This window comes from Oryctolagus cuniculus, chromosome 7 (genome assembly GCF_964237555.1).
Source record: "Oryctolagus cuniculus chromosome 7, mOryCun1.1, whole genome shotgun sequence".
NCBI lineage: Eukaryota > Metazoa > Chordata > Mammalia > Lagomorpha > Leporidae > Oryctolagus > Oryctolagus cuniculus.
Genome location: NC_091438.1, coordinates 88993294 through 89011383, shown reverse-complemented (window position 1 = coordinate 89011383; position 18090 = coordinate 88993294). Strand labels below are relative to the sequence as shown.

Below are 18090 nucleotides of genomic sequence, written 5' to 3'. Positions count from 1 at the left end.
GTTCATTTCCACAGAACACTGGTTCCCCATGGAGTTGCTGGGAGGTGATTCACATGACTTTTGATCCCTGAGATTCCCCTGCCTCTGAAGTATTGTTCATTCCATTCTTCTTCCCAGAAATTTCTGCATTTTCAGTTTTGACTTTCCAGTTTCTTTCTATTTTTCAAGGTCTAACTAAAACTAGTTTCATTCATGAATAATCATTAGACTGAGCTCTTTTTTTTATTGTATAGCTTTAAAATTATTTATTTTAAAATGTATTTGAGAGTCACAGAAAGAGGGAGGGGGAGAGAGAGAGAGAGAGAAAGAAAGAGAGAGAGAGGAACTCCCATCTGCTGGTTCATTCCCTAAAAACCTACAATGGTTCTGGCTAGGTTGAGTCTGTGTTAGAAGCTGGGATCTAGGAATTCAATTCAAGTCTCCCCCTTGGGTGGCAGAAATCCAATCATTGGGCCCATATTAACAGGCAGCTGGATTCAGGAGATAAAATCAGGAATCAATCACACGCACAAAAATGTGGAACCCTGGATTCTTAACCACTAGGTTAAACGCACACTTTTTAATTGTTTTTAACTCATGTTATGACCTCTCATGCCATAGCATTTGATACTATTGTAGTATTCATGTTCATTTATATTTATGTTTATCTCCTAAACTAAAAAGCAAGGTCATTCGAGGAGACAAACATCTCTGACATTTTAATATCACCACTGTGATGCCTGTACAAAATCACCATTCAATAATTTTTTCTTCAATTAGCTGTATCATTTATTAATCAGTGTGCTAGACAGGATCTGGGGACAAGCTGTGAATAAGAAAGACATCATGGTTACACTAATGGACATTATAGTCCACTAGGGAAAACAGACATTGATGAAATGATGAAACAAGTGCAATTACATGCAACCCAAAGGAGAGGTACATGATGCTCTAAGAGCATCTAATGTCCTAAGGCTTGTGCCAATTTGTCATAGGGAGTAAACTATGTCTGCATGTGTTGGGGTTGGGATAGTGTACATTTAATTATGAAGGCCATGCCATGTGGAACAGTATGATGTTTTCAAACCAGAGAAAGGGCCAGCGTATCCAAAGTACAGTAGAATAGAAGGTGAATGAAGACGATCTGGAGAGTGAACTAAACATGAATTGTGAAAGATAGGGGAAGGTATGACTACTCAGTGTCTTTTAGATAAATTAAGGTTTATTTTTCAGTCTAACTATAGTCACCAAAAACTTTTAAGCACTTTTTTAAAAGATAGATTCGTTTATTTATTTGAATAGTAGAATTATAGATGGTGAAAGGGAGAGATAGAGAGAAAGGTCTTCCGTCTACTGGTTCACTCCCCAGATGGCCTCAATGGCCTGAGCTGGGCTGATATGGAGCCAGGGGCTTCTTCCAGGTCTCCCACGTTGAATGCAGGGCCCCAACGACTTGGGCCATCTTCTGCTGCCATAACAGAGAGCTGTATGGGAAGAGGAGCAGCTGGGACCTGAACTGGTGCCAATATGGGACGCTGGCACTGCAGGCAGAGGCTTAGCTCACTATACCACAGTGCTGGCCCTCAAGCATTTTTTATAATTCCATTTTGTAAAGGTTATTCCAGTTGCATTTTGAATAATAGATAGGAGTGAAATGAATTTAAAGGAAAAAAAGTTAATAGATTGTTGCAGCCATGAAACACTATTATAGGCCAAAGATAATGCTACTTTTAACTTAGGGAAGGGAGAGTAGAATGTGGAAGAGAAAGAATAAGCGAAAATGAAGAGGTAGAAAAGAGCTTATATCAACAAGGTTAGATGCTAATAAAGATTCTTAGAATTTTCATCGGCACAACTGAAAATTTGCTGTTAATATTGTTGAGATGGGGAACACTTGATCAGGACCTGGGTGGAAAAGAAGCAGAAGACCAAGTAGCCTTTGAGACATTCAAATGGAATGTCTTAGGAATATGATATGAAACACAGGGAAAGATCTGGGAGGAAACACAAATCCGGATTTATTTCCATGTTGGTGGTGACTTAAACTAACTGAGAAAGTGCAGTTTGAGAAGAGGACCTAGTAAACAAATGGGAGAACCTCTGCCATGTGGGAATCAGGAAGAGAATTATCTTGATGGAGACTTAGAAGTAGAAAACAAAGTGATGGGAAGAAAACCTGGGATCATGGAAGCAGAGTGAAAAGAGTAATTCTAAGAAAATTTTGAGATCAATATTGTCGATGCAAATTTTACAAGGATTTTAAGCAAATCAGTGGTGAGCATTTAATCCAGCAGTAAAACGTTGTTTAAGATGCTTGCATCCTTTTTTGGATCCTATCTTGAAAGTTCTTTATCAGCCAGGAGCTTCTTCCTGGTCTCCCACGTGGGTGCAGGGCCCCAAGGACTTGGGCCATCTTCTACTGCTATCCCAGGCCATAGCAGAGAACTGGATTGGAAGAAGAGCAGCCGGACTAGAACCGGCGCCCATGTGGGATGCTGGTGCCCCAGACAGAGGATTAGCCTACTGCGCCATGGCGCCGGCCCTCTGTTTCTTTTTTTCTTTTTTTTTTTTTTTTTGTACTCTTTAATTTAGTGTAGGGCTAACTATATGACCATTAAGTAAACTATACATAGATCTCTGTAAAAATTAAGAGTAGAAATGTGAGTGGGAGGAGGAAGAAGGTTTGGAGCATAGGTGGGAGGGAGGGTGTGGGGGGAAGTGTCACTATGTTCTGAAATCTGTATATATGAAATACATTAAACTTGTATAGCTTAAATAAAATTAAAATAAATAAATAAGATGCCTGCATAGCAAATCAAAGTACCTGGGTTAGATGCCTGGCTCTGACTTCTGATTCCAGCTTTCTGCTAACACACACAGTGGGAGGCAGTAGTAATGACTCAATTGATTGGCTTCCTGTCTCATGTGGCCCAGCCCCTACTGTTGTGGACCTGGAGAGTGAACCAGTGGATATGAACTCCCTCTCTCTCTGCCTTTCATGTAAATAAATACACAATTTTTAAAAAACAATAAAATAAAATTAATCAGATTTTATAATATGGGAAAACCAAGGCTAAACAAAAGCTGAAGTCAGACTAGGATGTGTTGAGATGGATAGTGTAATAAATATAGGAACTTTGTTCATATTGATGCATTTTTGAGAAATTTACCTATCAAATAGAGAAGAGAAAATAGAATATATCTAGAGGAGAATGAGGGTTCTATTAAAGGAATCTTTTGTATGTGTTTTGTATACTTAAAGCCTTAAATATGCAGTATGTGAGTTAAATTGTAAAGTCAAAGACATTTCCTTTCAATAAAATTTATAATGGAAATTATTAAAACATTATATTAAAAATATAAATGGACTCTTTACTTAGTGTAGGGTTAATCTTATGAGTACAAAGTAAACTGAAAGTAGACCATTATAAAAATTAAGAGAGACAATATGAGAGGAAGGTGAGAGGTTGGGCGGGAGGGAAGGTAGGGTGGGAAATATCACTATGTTCCTAAATCTATATACATGACATACTTGAATTTTTTTTTCCTTAAATAAAATTCAAAAAGTAAATGAATTCGTAACTTCTTTGCTTTTCTAGTTGGATATGATTTTCTAGGAGGAAGTCTTGATACATTATAGATATAAATTTAAGTAAAAGATATACATACTGATTTATCTATCATAGTTATAAAATGATTTATTACTATAAAGGTTGAGTTGGTGACATTGAATTGACATTTAATAAGTTATTCATAAGTTGATTATTTATTGAGTGCATATTTTTGAAAACTTGAATCAACCTATCAATCAAATAAATTTTATTTATATGAAAGGCAGATAAAACGATACCATCTATTTGCTGGTTCACTTTTCAAATGCCTACAACAACCAGGCTTGGACCAGATAAATGCCAAGAAATGGGAATTCAATCTGGGTACTTCACATGGTTGTCAGGAACTCATCTACTTTAGCCATCACCATGTTGTCTTACATCATCATCATGCTCCCTATAGGGTGTGCATTAGGAAGCTAGAATTGTAAGTGTAGCTGGGACTTGAACCCAGGCCATTCAATATGGGATGCAGGTATCCCTAACTGTGGGCCAAATGTCTGACTCTGAGTGACTATTATTTTTGAGCACTGGATACGTATAGAGGAGAAAGCCAGATACAGTTTCTTTATTATTATTGAAAGATAGTAAGTGGGTGTGGTGGTTAATTCTCTGTCAACTTAACTGAGCCAACATGGAAATCCTAGATATTTGGCCAAACATTATTCTAGAGGTGCCTGTGAGGTTATTTTCGGAAATACTGACATTTGAATCTGTAGTCTAATTAAGGCAGATTGCCCTCTGTAATGTGGGAAAGCCTCATTCAATCAGTTGAAGGCATAAGTAGAAGAAAAAAGTCTAATTATCTTGTAAGTAAAAAAGAACTCCTCATGCCTGACTGCCTTCAGACTAGGAAGACATTTTTTTTTCTGCCTACAGACATGAACTGAAATGTTGAGTTCTCCAGGGACTTGCCACTGCAAGTCTTCAGACAGGGACCACACCATCAGCTCTCTTGGTTGTCAGGCCTGTGGAACTCCATTGGTGATCATTGAAACACAAGTGTCACTGGCTGTAGATCTTGAATCTTTTTAGACTCCATAATCACACTAACCAACTATCTCTCTCTCTCTCTCTTTCTCTCTCTCTCTCCTCTCATTGGTTCTGTTTCTCTTCAGAGCCTAGAACAATACATTTGGTTTGAGTGTGACAAAGAGGAAGTTAAGAGTGTTGTGTTGGCTGGCGCCCCAGCGCCAGCAACCCCGGGTTCTAGTCCCCGTTGGGGTGCCAGTTCTGTCCCGGTTGCCCCTCTTCCAGTCCAACTCTCTGCTGTGGCCCGGGAAGGCAGTGGAGGATGGCCCAAGTGCTTGGGCCCTGCACCCTCGTGGGAGACCAGGAGGAAGCACCTGGCCCTGGCTTCAGATCAGTGCAGCGCTGGCCGCAGCAGCCATATTGGGGGTGAACCAATGGAAGGAAGACCTTTCTCTCTCTCTCTTTCACTGTCTAACTCTGCCTGTCAAATAAAAAAAAAGTGTTGTGTAAACATATGATGGGAAATTAATCCCAGTTTGTGTGTTAGAAGAGGTTTCCTAAGGAGGTTATATTAGTTGAAGATGATGTCATAGACAGGAGTTAGAAGGACAAAGATGAAATGATGGCGAAACACATGTGTTAAAGGTCTACAAAATGGGGTTAGGGAGATTCAAGTATTTTTTTAAGATTAATTTTTATTTTAAAGGCAAAGTTACAGAGAAGTAGAGGTTGAGAGAGAGAGAGGTTGGTCTTCCATCTGCTGGTTCATTCCCCAAATGGTCACAAAGGCTAGAGCTGAGTAGATCCGAAGCCAGGAGCCAGAAGCTTCTTCCAGGCCTCCCAAAAAAGGGTGCAGGGGCCCACCCAAGCACGTGAGCCATCTTCTACTGCTCTCCCAGGCCATAGCAGAAGGCTGGATTGGAAGTGGAGCAGCCAGGACTCAAACTGGCATCCACATGGGATGCCAATACTGCAGGCAGTGGCACCACCCACTACGCCAAAGCACTGGCCCCGAGATCAAATATTTTAAATTCATGAACTACAGTTTTATCTGCATATTTATTAATGTTAAGATACATAATTAGTTATTTGAACAATTAGAACTCTGATAAATTTATATATGTTTAATTTTTTGGCCTATTATGCCTACTGTTTATGAGGCTTAATTTTATATTTAGGTTTGCCTTTTCATTTTGAAGAGAACTTTAAATATGGAGTGGGTGGTATATAGGATACTAATCAGCCTGGGCTTCTGTAACAAAACACCACAATGAGAATTTATTTCTCACATTTTTGGAGACTGGAAGTCCAATATCAAGGTGTGTGCAAGGTATGCTTCATTTTGAGGTCTATTATCTTTGCATTGTTCAGATGATTGTGTGTGTGTGTGTGTGTGTGAGAGAGAGAGAAAGATTTGTTGTTTCTTTTGAGTATACAAATGATGGTTCCACTGTTATGAACTTTTTTTTAAAGATCTTATTCATTTGAAAGGCAGAATTACAGAGAGAGCGATAGGGGAAGAGACAGAAAGAAAAAGGGAGGGAGGGATAGGTGGGAGAGAGAGAGAGAGAGAGAGAGAGAGGTCTTCCATCCACTGGTTGACTCCCCATATGGCAGCAATGGCCAGAGCTGGGAGCCAAGAGCTTATTCCTGGTCTTTCAAGTGGGTGCAGGGGCCCACGTATTTGGGCCATCTTCTGCTGCTTTCCCAACTGCATTACTAGGGAGCTGGATCAGAAGCGGAGCAGCTGGGATTTGAACTGGTGCCCATATGGGATACCAGCATTGCAGGCTGTGGCTTTACCCACTACTACCAGCCTCTACTGTTATGAACTTATTAAAATTTAAGTACCTCCTTTTGGTCCTATCATTGATTGTTAGGATTTCAATATATGAATTTTAAAAGTAGGCAATTCATTCCATACTGTTCTGCCCCTGTCCTCCCCAAATTTATTTCTGCTTTGCATATAAAATTAATTTATTCTACCCTAAAGAGTCTGAAAAGCATGAACTCATTCCAACGTAAATTCTAAAGTCCAAAGTCTTATGTGAATATCATCTAAATCAGACATGAGTGAGATTCAAGGTATAATTTATCCTTGGGCAAAATTCTTCTAGCTCTGAAACTGTGAAATCTGATAAGTTGTATACTTCCAAACGCAATGGTAAAACAGCAATAGGATAGACAGTCCCAGTCTAAAAGAGGGAAATTGAAAGGAAGAAGAGGGTAATAGGTCCCAAACCTAGCAAGGCAAATTCCATTAGACTCTAAGACTTGAGACTATTCCTTTTTAGTTTTAGGCTTTCCCCTCTAATTCAACTGTGATGACATCACCCCCTGCACAAATCCCTAGGTTTTCCAGGGAAATCAAAGCTTTTTGGCTCAGTAAGATGACCCTGCCATCTGAGGTGACCTTACCCACATATCTCTGTGGTGGCCCCCAGCTTTCTCAAATGAGGGTGAACCAGATTGCTAGGGGAGTTGTAGCCCCGATGATCTCTGAATTGCCTTCAGGGCCATTATTCCCTTTCCTTCATTCTATCAATCTCCACTCCCTCTAATTCAAACTAGCTTTGCAAAGTGGCTCATATAATTCCATAGTCTTCTCATCAAATGACAGTCCAGTCAGCCCTCAGTGCTCTACTCCAAGCGTATTTTCAATATTTCCGTAATATTAACAGACTGAAAATTTTTCAATTCTTCAAGTTCTGATTAGTTTTTGTTTAAAAATTATTTCTTCCATTCAGCTCTCTTCTCTTGAAATTTATGATAAACTGGAAGAATTCAGGATGACTCCTCAACACTACACACATCTATCATAACAACATCTAATGTCATGGCTTATAAACTCTATCTTTTCCAAAACACTAGAATATAATTCACTCAAGTTTTTGCCACTTTTTAAACAAGGATTGCCTTACCCTGTTTCAGATAAGTAGCTTTTCATTTCTGTATAAGACCTCACTATAGTGGCCTTTCCGCATTACCTAATTCTGAAACCATTTCCATGTGATTAGGTCATTTTAACAGAAGCATCCCACTACTGGTGCCAAAACTACTCCACTGCATTTTTTTCTCTGAGCCTGCACATATGATTCCATTGAGAAGCTTCTATTATCAATTGACAGTGGAAGATAATAAGTGAGCCTGACTTACAGATGTTCTGCATAATACGCAGGCACCATCTAAAAGTGGACAGTCACTGCACTTTATCCCCTTTCTGGAATATCCCTGAAAGATAATGATGAGGTAGAATACTCCCAGTGGACAGAACTCTGAGTAGTGTATCCGGTTGCTTCCATTTCTTGGAAGAAAAATGACAAAATCTGTGATTATATAACAATTTATGAGCTGTGGCCAAAGGTTTGTACAGATGACCAGGGACTTGTAAAAACATGATTGGAAAATTGGTAGCAAAGAAATATGGGAAAGAGTCATGTGGATAGATGTCTCTGATAGACAAAAAAAAAAAAAGTAGATTTTTGCATCCCATGTGGATGCTCATCAAAAAATAACCACAGTAGAAGAGTTAATAATAAGGTAGATATGATGACTTATCTGTGGATGCCAATCATTCTCTTTCACAAGTTACCCTTGCTTTTGCCCAATGAGCTCATGAACAAAATGATCATCGTGGCAAGGATGGAGGTTTGTAAATTCGCAGCAACATTCACTTCCATTCACCAAATTCAAGCTGCCCCGACCACTGCTGAATACTCAGTCTGCTAGCAGCAGAAACCAACATTAATTCCCAGAAGTGACACCATTCCCCAGGCTGATCAACCCGATATCTGGTGGCAACCCGATATCTGGACAGCTTCCATCATACAGGGGTCAATTTTTTTTTAAGTTTATTTATTTATTTGACAGGCAAAGTGACAGAGAGAAAGAGGGAAAGGCAAGGAGAAAAAGATCTTCCATTCACTGGTTCACTAACCAAATAGTGACAGCAGTCAGATCAGGCCAGGCTGAAGCCTGGAACTTGGAACTCCAGTTGGTCTCCTATAAGTAGAAGGCGCAAAAGCACTTGGGCCATCATCTCCTGCCTTCCCAGACACAGTCATAGAAAGCAGTATTGGAAGTGGCATATCCTACACTCAATAACTTCATCTCCTTTACTGGGTATGTGCTTGGTGGTGCACAAAATAGTAATATCAGGCATAAATATAAACTTGTTATTAACTTTATAAGGAGACTATGTTTTTAGGAGATATGTGTGGGTACCAAGTTGACAAGGCACGGATGTATAATTATTAAGTGTATGTGTAAACTTGACGGGGCTACAGGATGTTCAGATATTTGGTTAAACATTATTTCTTCCTTTGGACTGAAACTGAAACACTTATCTTGGGCCTCGTGCCTATCAGCTTTGAGTTTGGAACTCACACCATCAATTCTCTTGGTTCTCAGGTCTGTGGACTCAGAGTGGAAGAGCACCACTGACTTCCCTGGGTCTCCAGCTTACCAACTGCATTTCTTAAGAGTTCTCCATGATTATGTGAACCAAGTTCTCATCCTATTGGTTTTGTTTCTCTGGAAATCGCTGATTAACACACACAGTTTTCAAGAGGTTGATACCATTTCTGGCAAGGCTGAGGACCTACCAGCCTACTATAAATTGAAACATACAATATCTAGAAGAACAATGCTTTTTAATGCACATGAAATAGAATTATTGAGAGTTGAGAGATCTAGACTTTTTACTTAAGTTTTCAAGTTAGTTCTACAGAACTGACTGCATTTGTACGACCATCCTGCCCTTGACAGGAATTTAAGCACTCTGACAGCTGAAGTTATGACTCATGGATGTCAGCTAGTACTAAATCACTACCTATTTTCTAACTAATTAATTGTAAAATTGTGCAGTTGATATCTAAAGAAAATCTATCCCAGGAAGCAAGGAAACTTTTGAAGAATATCCATTGAGCTGAACATAAGGAGTATTGACTTTTGGTATATATACTTAGCTATTCAAAAATACCTGTTTTTCATTATATGACTTAGTTTATAATACACCAAGAATTCTCTCCCTAAATATTTTGTCTGAGCAGGAAAATCAAGGTTTTTTTTTTTTTTCAGATTCATCCAAGAAGTAAAAATCCAATTTTAAAACAACAGACAGAAATGCTTCAAAAGCTGCTTTGGTTTTTCCTGTGGATGGCATGATCCGGTTCCTCTGGAGAGGTGGTCAGACTGTGAAACCTGACTTCCACTAGCCAGCTTTATCTGCACTGCCTATGTTTAAGCACTATCACCTGCAGAGAGAGGCTGGAAACCCTAAATAATGCACCAAGATATCTGTGGGGAGCCACACACTGTACGAAGGGCAAGAAAGTCTCATTTCTCAAAAACCAGTTTCCCCTAAATACTCACACATCAGCTTCTATAATCAAAGATGAATGCCTAAAGATTTGTACAGAGATAGAATGTAGCTCTCATTTTGGATGCCTCAAGTATGCAAAGGAAAAAGTTTCAAGAGTGGAATCTGATGAGTCTGTGTCTTTAATCCTTGTGAGACCATGTCAGAAGGCCTGTGCCCAATTTCTATTTGTATTGTATCTCTCCAGGGAAGAGTCTACAACAAGTTTCCTTCCTGAGGGCTGAACTGAGAATCTGGTGAATGCAGAAAATGGAGACTGTGTCTTTTTTTATCTATGATGTTGATGGCCCACCTCCAAATTCTGTTGCATTGGGAGTTAGGATTCAAAGAGGAATTTTGGAGCTACTCAAACAGTCATCCCACAGCAATGCTTAATAAGTGCTCTCATCAGCTGTCCTAAACCTCTTTTAAGGCATTAATAAACATCCATTCTAGAAAACAGCCCAAATCTCGCAGAGAAAAGAAGAAAAAATCATATGTAAAATTTTAGAGTGTGTGCAGAAACATGTAAAGTAAACCTCACTTGGAGAATTTCCATGTGCAAGAGGTAATTAAAACAAATGTGGAATGCCTCAATTAATTAAGGGGATCTTTATCATTTTTTTAAACTTTTATTTAGTAAATATAAATTTCCAAAGTACAGTTTATGGATTACAATGGCTTCTCCCCCCCATAACTTCCCTCCCACTTGCACCCCTCCCATCTCCAGCTCCCTCTCCCATTCCATTCACATCAAGATTCATTTTCAATTATCTTTATATACAGAAGATCGATTTAGTATATATTAAGTAAATATTTCATCAGTTTGCACCCACACAAAACACAGAGTGTAAAATACTGTTTCAGTACTAGTTATAGCATTACTTCACATTGGACAACACATTAAGGACAGATCCTACATGAGGAGTAAGTACACAGTGACTGCTGTTGTTGACTTAACAATTTGACACCATTTTTTATGGTGTCAGTAATCTCCCTAGGTTCTAGTCATGAGTTGCCAAGGCTATGGAAGCCTTTTGAGTTCGATGACTTCGATCTTATTCAGACAGGGTCTTAGTCAAAGTGGAAGTTCCCTCCTCCCTTCAGAGAAAGGTACCTCCTTCATTGATGGCCCCATTCTTTCCACTGGGATCTCACTCGCAGAGATCTTTCATTTATGTCTTCTTTTTTTCCCAGAGTGTCTTGGCTTTCCATGCCTAAAATACTCTCATGGGCTCTTCAGCCAGATCCGAATGCCTTATGGTCTGATTCTGAGGCCAGAGTGCTATTTAGGACATCTGCCATTCTATGAGTCTGCTGTGTATCCCACTTCCCATGTTGGATCGTTCTCTCCATTTTTGATTCTATCAGTTAGTATTAGCAGACACTAGACTTGTTTGTGTGATCCCTTTGACTCTTAGATCTATCAGTGTGATCAATTATGAACTGACAACTAACTGAGCACCAAAGAGGAAACCTGTTGAAGTGAAATGGACACTATGAGAAACAGTGACTTGATCAGCTCTTGTCCTGACTGTTGATGTACAATGTAATACTTTATCCATTTTAGTATATTTTTTTGTTCTAGTACTATTGGTTGAACTCTGTAATTAACACACAATTATTCTTAGGTGTTTAAATTTTAACTGAAAAGTGATCCCTGTTAAATATAAGAGTGGGAATAAGAGAGGGAGGAGATGTACAATTTGGGACATGCTTAATCGGACTTGCCCCCAATGGTGGAGTTAGAAACGTGCCAGGGGATTCCAATACAATCCCATCAAGGTGGCATGTACCAATGCCATCTCACAAGTCCAAGGGATCTTTATCATTTTTAAAAACATTTATTTATTTATTTGAATTCAGAGTTATAGAAACAGAGGGGAGAAAAACAAAGAGAGAGATCTTCCATCTACTAGTCCACTCCCCAAATGATCACAACAGCCAGGGTTGGACTTAGCTGAAGCTAGGAGCTTCATCCAAATCTCCCACATGGGAGGAGGGTGAGGGCCCGAGTGTTTGGGCCATCTTCTGCTGCCCTCCCAGGTGTATCAGCAGGGAACTGGATCAGAAGTGGAGCACCTGGGACTCGAACTGACACCAATAATTTTGTTTAAAGCATGTTGTTTGGGGAGGGTATTTGGTATAGCAGTTGAGACCCTGCTTAAAGCACTTGCATCCATAATGGCAAGCCTAAGTTCCAGTTGTGACTGTGCTTCCGATTACAGCTTCCAGCTAATGCACATCCTGGAAAGCAGTGACGATGACTCAAGTACTTCTGTTCCTCTCACCCGTGTGAGGGACCTGCATTGAGTTCTCAGCTCCTGGCTTTGATGTGGCTTAGCCCCCCACCTGTTAAGGGACGTTTGGAGAGTTAACAGATAGATTAGAAATCTCTGTTTCTTTGTCTGTCTGTATCTCTTTATTTCTGTCTCCTCACTTCTAAACAAATAAAATAAAATACATTTTCCAACCTGTTTTGCTTTACTGTTTTTACTTATAATCTCAGTCTCTACATCAATATTATTTTATCATGATTTCAGTATCAATTTTATTACATTAAGGTTAATAATGGGATTTTGGATGCAATCATTGATTGAGTCATGAAAAACAAAGTGAATCTGTCAATCTTTACAAGTGGCCCTTGTACAAACCCTGTGCGTGTGTGTCTCTCTCTCCCTCTCATTCTCCTTTCCTTATCTAAATGATCAAAGTAATGAATTAGTAATGATTTGATGATGAGATAACCTCTTATGTAGAGTTTAGAATATTAATAATAAATTAAAATTTGGGCCCATTTACTCTCTTTTTTTTTCAGATAGTTACCAATCAAACAATTAATAGGAATCTCAAGAGTTTGCAAATAAAAGAATAGTTGATTCAATTATTAGAATCAAAGGACTCCTGATGATAAATGCAAATAATTGATTTTATCTACCTGGATCAGAAAAAAATGAAGTACACTCAGGTAGGCATTTGGCCTCATGGTTAAGCCACCCATTGGGATTTCCACATCCCAATTTCGAGTAGCAGTTCTACTCCCAATCCCAGCTTCCTGTGATTGTGGGCCCTGGGAGGTAGCAGGGGATGGTGCATGATACCCACAGCGGAAGCCTGCAGTGAGTGTCTGGCTCCAGGCTTCAACCGTTGGGGACTAACGGGGAGCGACCCAGCGGATGGGAGCATGTGGTCTCTCTTCTTCCCCTTCAGATAAAATATATGAATACAACTTAAATAGTGAGGCATACTATAATTTCCATAAAGTCCAGGAACATACACTGGCTGTCTTAGAAAACAGAAAAGTGATTTATGTAGCAAAATCGAATTTTGTATTAAGTAGAAAAGGCGGACATTTCTCCATATGCATCACAGTTGGGTAATGAGTTAGTTAATTACAGATAGTTTTATGCCAAACATCAAATAGTTTGTTGACTAAACTTAAAGATTTATGACAGCCCTTGTTTTCTCCTGAATTGATTGTCTGGCTAAATCAACCAAATAAAACTATCATTGTTTGAAACTCTAAATCAATCCATGAATTACTAAATTTTCAATGAAATTTCTCTGAGAGACTATTAATTTTAACTGTTAGTGTGATGCTTGAGAAATAGAATTAAGAGACTTGATAGGAAGAATCTTGTTTACGGAAGATGAATTCACAGCAATATATCAAAAATAGTTTCAGAGTCATTCCAGTAAGCAGAGGAAATAATTTATTGAGTTTTCTACTTAACACACAATTTCCCCAACCCAGATGTTCCAGATTATTTAATACTCTATTTCGGGGTCTCACAATACACCCCCAAGCCTCCATTAGCCCTTCTCTCAATTACCCTCTTACGAGGTAGACCACATAAAATTTTCTATGGAGCTTAAGATTTGAATATAAAACTCATGTTTGTTAGTGGCCCTGTTGGTGTAATTTAGTAATTTATTAATGCATGAGTGGTGAAGCCTAGATCTCTGGGTAAAGCTACAACTCAGTGTGGCTTATTTCAGAATGTTTCCCATTTGATTGGACCATTTATTGACTACAATTGATGATGGAAATAATTTACTTTGATTGAAGATGAGCATTGAGGCCGGCACCACGGCTCACTAGGCTAATCCTCTGCCTGGGCGCCGGAACACCAGGTTCTAGTCCTGGTTGGGGCGCCGGTTCTGTCACGGTTGCACCTCTTCCAGTCCAGCTCTCTGCTGTGGCCCGGGAGTACAGTGGAGGATGGCCCAAGTGCTTGGGCCCTGCACCCGCATGGGAGACCAGGAGGAAGCACCTGGCTCCTGGCTTCGGATGGGCGCAGCGCCAGCCATAGCGGCCATTTTGGGTGAACCAACGGAAGGAAGACCTTTGTCTCTCTCTCTCTCACTGTCTGTAACTCAACCTGTCAAATAAATAAATAAGATTAACAGCTGACTTACATTTACAGTTATTGAGTGTAATGATGTAAATCCAGTCCATGCGTGTCCTTTATCACTGAGCTCTTCTGGAAACAGAAAGATTTGTATCCTAAAGTTCTGAATAACTGAGTGTCTTCCAGATACCCAACCCACACATCAGATCACTGTGAAGGACCTCACCAGCCTTCCATGTCTTAACTGAGACAACCTCTTTTCCCACAGGGCAGGGCACCAGAAGGACTGAAGAGTCACTTCACATTCCAAGACAGAAGCTTAGACCCAGGCAGGTGGTCACTTTGTGGGGGGAGGAACAAAGAAGACTTCGGACTGGTGGTTTCTGAAGACACAGAGAAATGGCTGGAGAGTGGAAGTCTCAGGGGAGACTCTGCCAACCCCACTGTACTTTCAGACTCTAAAACAGTTCTCCCTTTATGCTGGAGCTAATGGTAAGTTTAATACGTAACGAAACTCAAACTGCTGGTCTTACATTCATGTTCCTCTCATAAAATCTGTTAAAGCTTTTGTATTTTACCTTTATTGGGATTCACAAAATGGACACTGGTACATTTCTGAAATATTTACCTGAGTGATAATAATAGACATATATTAAACAGGATTCTAAAAACAGAGTCTTCTACATTATTTTTTTAATTTCTGTAATATTCAGTTCAACAGAAGAGAGCTACATCATATCTGCTTCTGCAATCAATGTGTCATGGTATTACAGGTCACATACGCTTTGAAAAAAATCTTAAAGAACAAGGGAGCAGGAGGCTAAAAGTGCCTTGACACTGTCATAAAAATAGTTTTCAGTTCGGAGACACACTGTGTGTGAGTAGGCCGCTTTGAGAACCAGTGATGTGGAGACCTGTTCCAGATTTTTCACCACTGTGAGGACTCCCTGCTCATTAGAAATACATCGTGTGTCTCCAATTGAAAAACTGAGGGAATGTTACTAGGGTTATGGGAGATTTTGTAATGGAATGGATTCCTTCTCTTCCACTATAAGAAGAACCATGATAAAGGTGAGCTGACACATTCCAACTCTGAAACACAATGCAAAAACTCCTGCTGTTGCTTGCTTTGAGATGATGACAATGGGGTGGCCAAAGCCAGGAGCCGGGAGCTCAAACCCTGCTTCTCACATGGATTGCAAGAACGCCACTTTTTGAGACCTCGTCACTGCCTGAGTCTGCATTAGCAGGAAGTTAGGAGCCAGAGCTCATTATTGAACTCAGGTGCTCTGACACAGGATTACAAGTATCCCAGCCTGTAACTTAACTGCTCAAATGCCTACCCCTGTTTCTGTGATGGCTTGTGAACTAAAAACAGTTTTTACATTTTTACAGGGTTTTGTGAAAACCACAAACATACAAGCAACACACCAAAGACCATGCAAGCAAGACCAAATGTGGTCTGCACAGTGTGGACTATCTCATATTAAATGTTTATTGACCCACGCTTGTCCCAGAAAATTGCTTTATTCCTAATTTATATGGGAACTTGATGTACTACTTATAATTTCTATAATTTATTCAGATCTATAGAAATGTACACAAATTCTTACTACAATCATAATGCCCCTTAAATTTTACTTAATGTTCTATAGGAAATATCTAATCAAATTGTTTATTTCTATTATTTTCCATGACATGATTCCTTTTGATGAAAAATAATTTTATCAAGCAATTCTCCTTTTTTAATATATTTTCACTAATGAATAAGGAAAATGAAATTTTAAAATCAATGATCTTGACTCTTTGCAGTTTAGTATTAATAAAAAACAAAATATATTGTTTTAACTTAATTTCACAAATTATGAATAAAAACCAAAATAAGAAAATTTCCTTCTTAATTTTTAAAAAGTTTATTGTGTTTTTAGATGTTATTAAAATGTCTTTATATAGATAGTCTGCTTATTATTAAACTTGAAAAACAATGACTGTTGGATTAGATTTAATATTACTTTTCCTGGTTATTCTTGTTTTTGCACAAAAATTAGAAAAAGAAAAATAGCCATACTCTAAGTTCAGTAACTTCATAAAAATCATGATTAACTCATCCAAATAAAGCCTGTTCCATCCACTGCCTAACTCAATGCTGGATATTTATATAATAGTGAAATCCTCAGTGACTGTTTCAAAAGGAATCTGAGACTTTCGCAGTGTATTAACCTGATGACTTTTGATTTTTTAAAAAGAAATGAAATAGATTTTCAATTGCCTTCCACACTGCTTATGACAAATGCACAAATCCTACCAAATGAATTAGTTATAGACCTACAGTCTCAGTTTTCAAGGCGTGTTCTTTCAATTCTACTGCCAAAATGTGGACAGTATAAGATTCACAGAACATGACCTCCATCACAGTCAGTATATTCTCTGACCTATAATTGCCATCTCTCATTTAGCACACTTGTTTTGTAACTCAAGTGAGTTTTAAGAACAGAATTTTCTTCTTAGCTGGGATTGTATTTTGCCATTTATTTTGTTAATATTGTTGTGCATTATGTTGAAGGCAAAGATGGAAGGAAAAAGCCTTCCTGCAAAATAACTAACGGTTGAAGATTTAAAAGATGCTAGAAATTAAACAAGTTGTAAGGATTTGTTCAGGCTCTCAGTAATGCATTCCATGAGAGGCCAAGTAAATCAATATGCTGATGTTGATCTGGGAAACATATAAACACAAATATAACACCAAAATACCCTTCGGGAGAGAAGCTCACAAAGTATCAAATATTGTTTCTTCCAATGTTGGCATGTGCATCTTTGAACAATGTAAAACCTTGCTGTGGCACACTTCTATCCATTTATAATTTGAGGCAGAAGTACTGGCATATGATATTGAGAAGTTTCATAGTTTATGTAAAGAAAAATATTTTCTATCCAAGAGATAGAATCAAGAGAGTCTCGAATGGGAGATAAGGAGGAAGCATTAGTGAAGTAGTTTGAGTCGCTGAGGGAGATGTGACCTCCTAAATCTGCTCCATAATTTGCTAGCTCAGGTTGCACATTCCTTTCAGTTGGAGTGTTGCTATGGTATGAATATGTCTCCTAAAAAGCACATGCTGGAAACGTATCCCTGATGTGTCAGCGTGGGGAGATGGGGTCTAATGCAAGATGATTTAGCTATGAGGGATCTGCCTCTATGAACGGATGAATGCCATTGTCTTGGTGGTGAGTTTTTCCTTATAAACTGGGAGTTTAGCATCTTACCCAGACTCCGTCCTTTCACTGTCATAGGACACAGGATACAGACCCTCCATCTTGGGCTTCTCAGCTTCCAGAACTGTGAGCTAACGCATTCCTGCCCGTCATATATTATCCAATCTCAGATGTTCTGCTGGAGCAGCATGGAGTGGACTAAGATAGGTGTTTGTTTGGTTTTTTATAACTTATATGTTGACATCAAATATTGAAACCAAAGAATTAAAACAGAAGAGTGAAGTCCAAAAGGCAAACTGCTCAGGCTGCTTTGTCTCTGGGAATAAAATTAAAAAGATCAGTGAAAGTTGTTTACTAAAACTATTTGAAATGTAGCATTTAATTATGAAATGTCCTTTGTTCCAGATGACTGGATAAAATTAAAGTACTGCAGAGCAGAGAAAGAAAAATAATCAAGGAAAAGAAAGGATTAATATTCTCCTCAAAATTAAAAATATATAACATATTAATTAAAAGAACATTACAGCCATAGTTTCTGTCTTAAATTATTTCATCTCTTTATTAAATTGCTATTGCATAATGTGTAATGAGAGGAAAAATACAAAAG

General features: G+C 38.8%; 1 long non-coding RNA gene across 1 annotated transcript in view; it reads left to right on the top strand.

Moving 5' to 3' along the window:
• The window catches only part of LOC103350138 (uncharacterized), a 32453-nt gene extending 14619 nt beyond the window's left edge, over window positions 1-17834 (top strand). The window contains exons 2-5 of the long non-coding RNA XR_007923571.2: window positions 9642-10489; window positions 12740-12889; window positions 14542-14765; window positions 17562-17834. This is a non-coding gene — a long non-coding RNA (uncharacterized lncRNA). The remainder of the gene's footprint in view (window positions 1-9641; window positions 10490-12739; window positions 12890-14541; window positions 14766-17561) is intronic.
• Window positions 17835-18090: the final 256 nt, after the last annotated feature.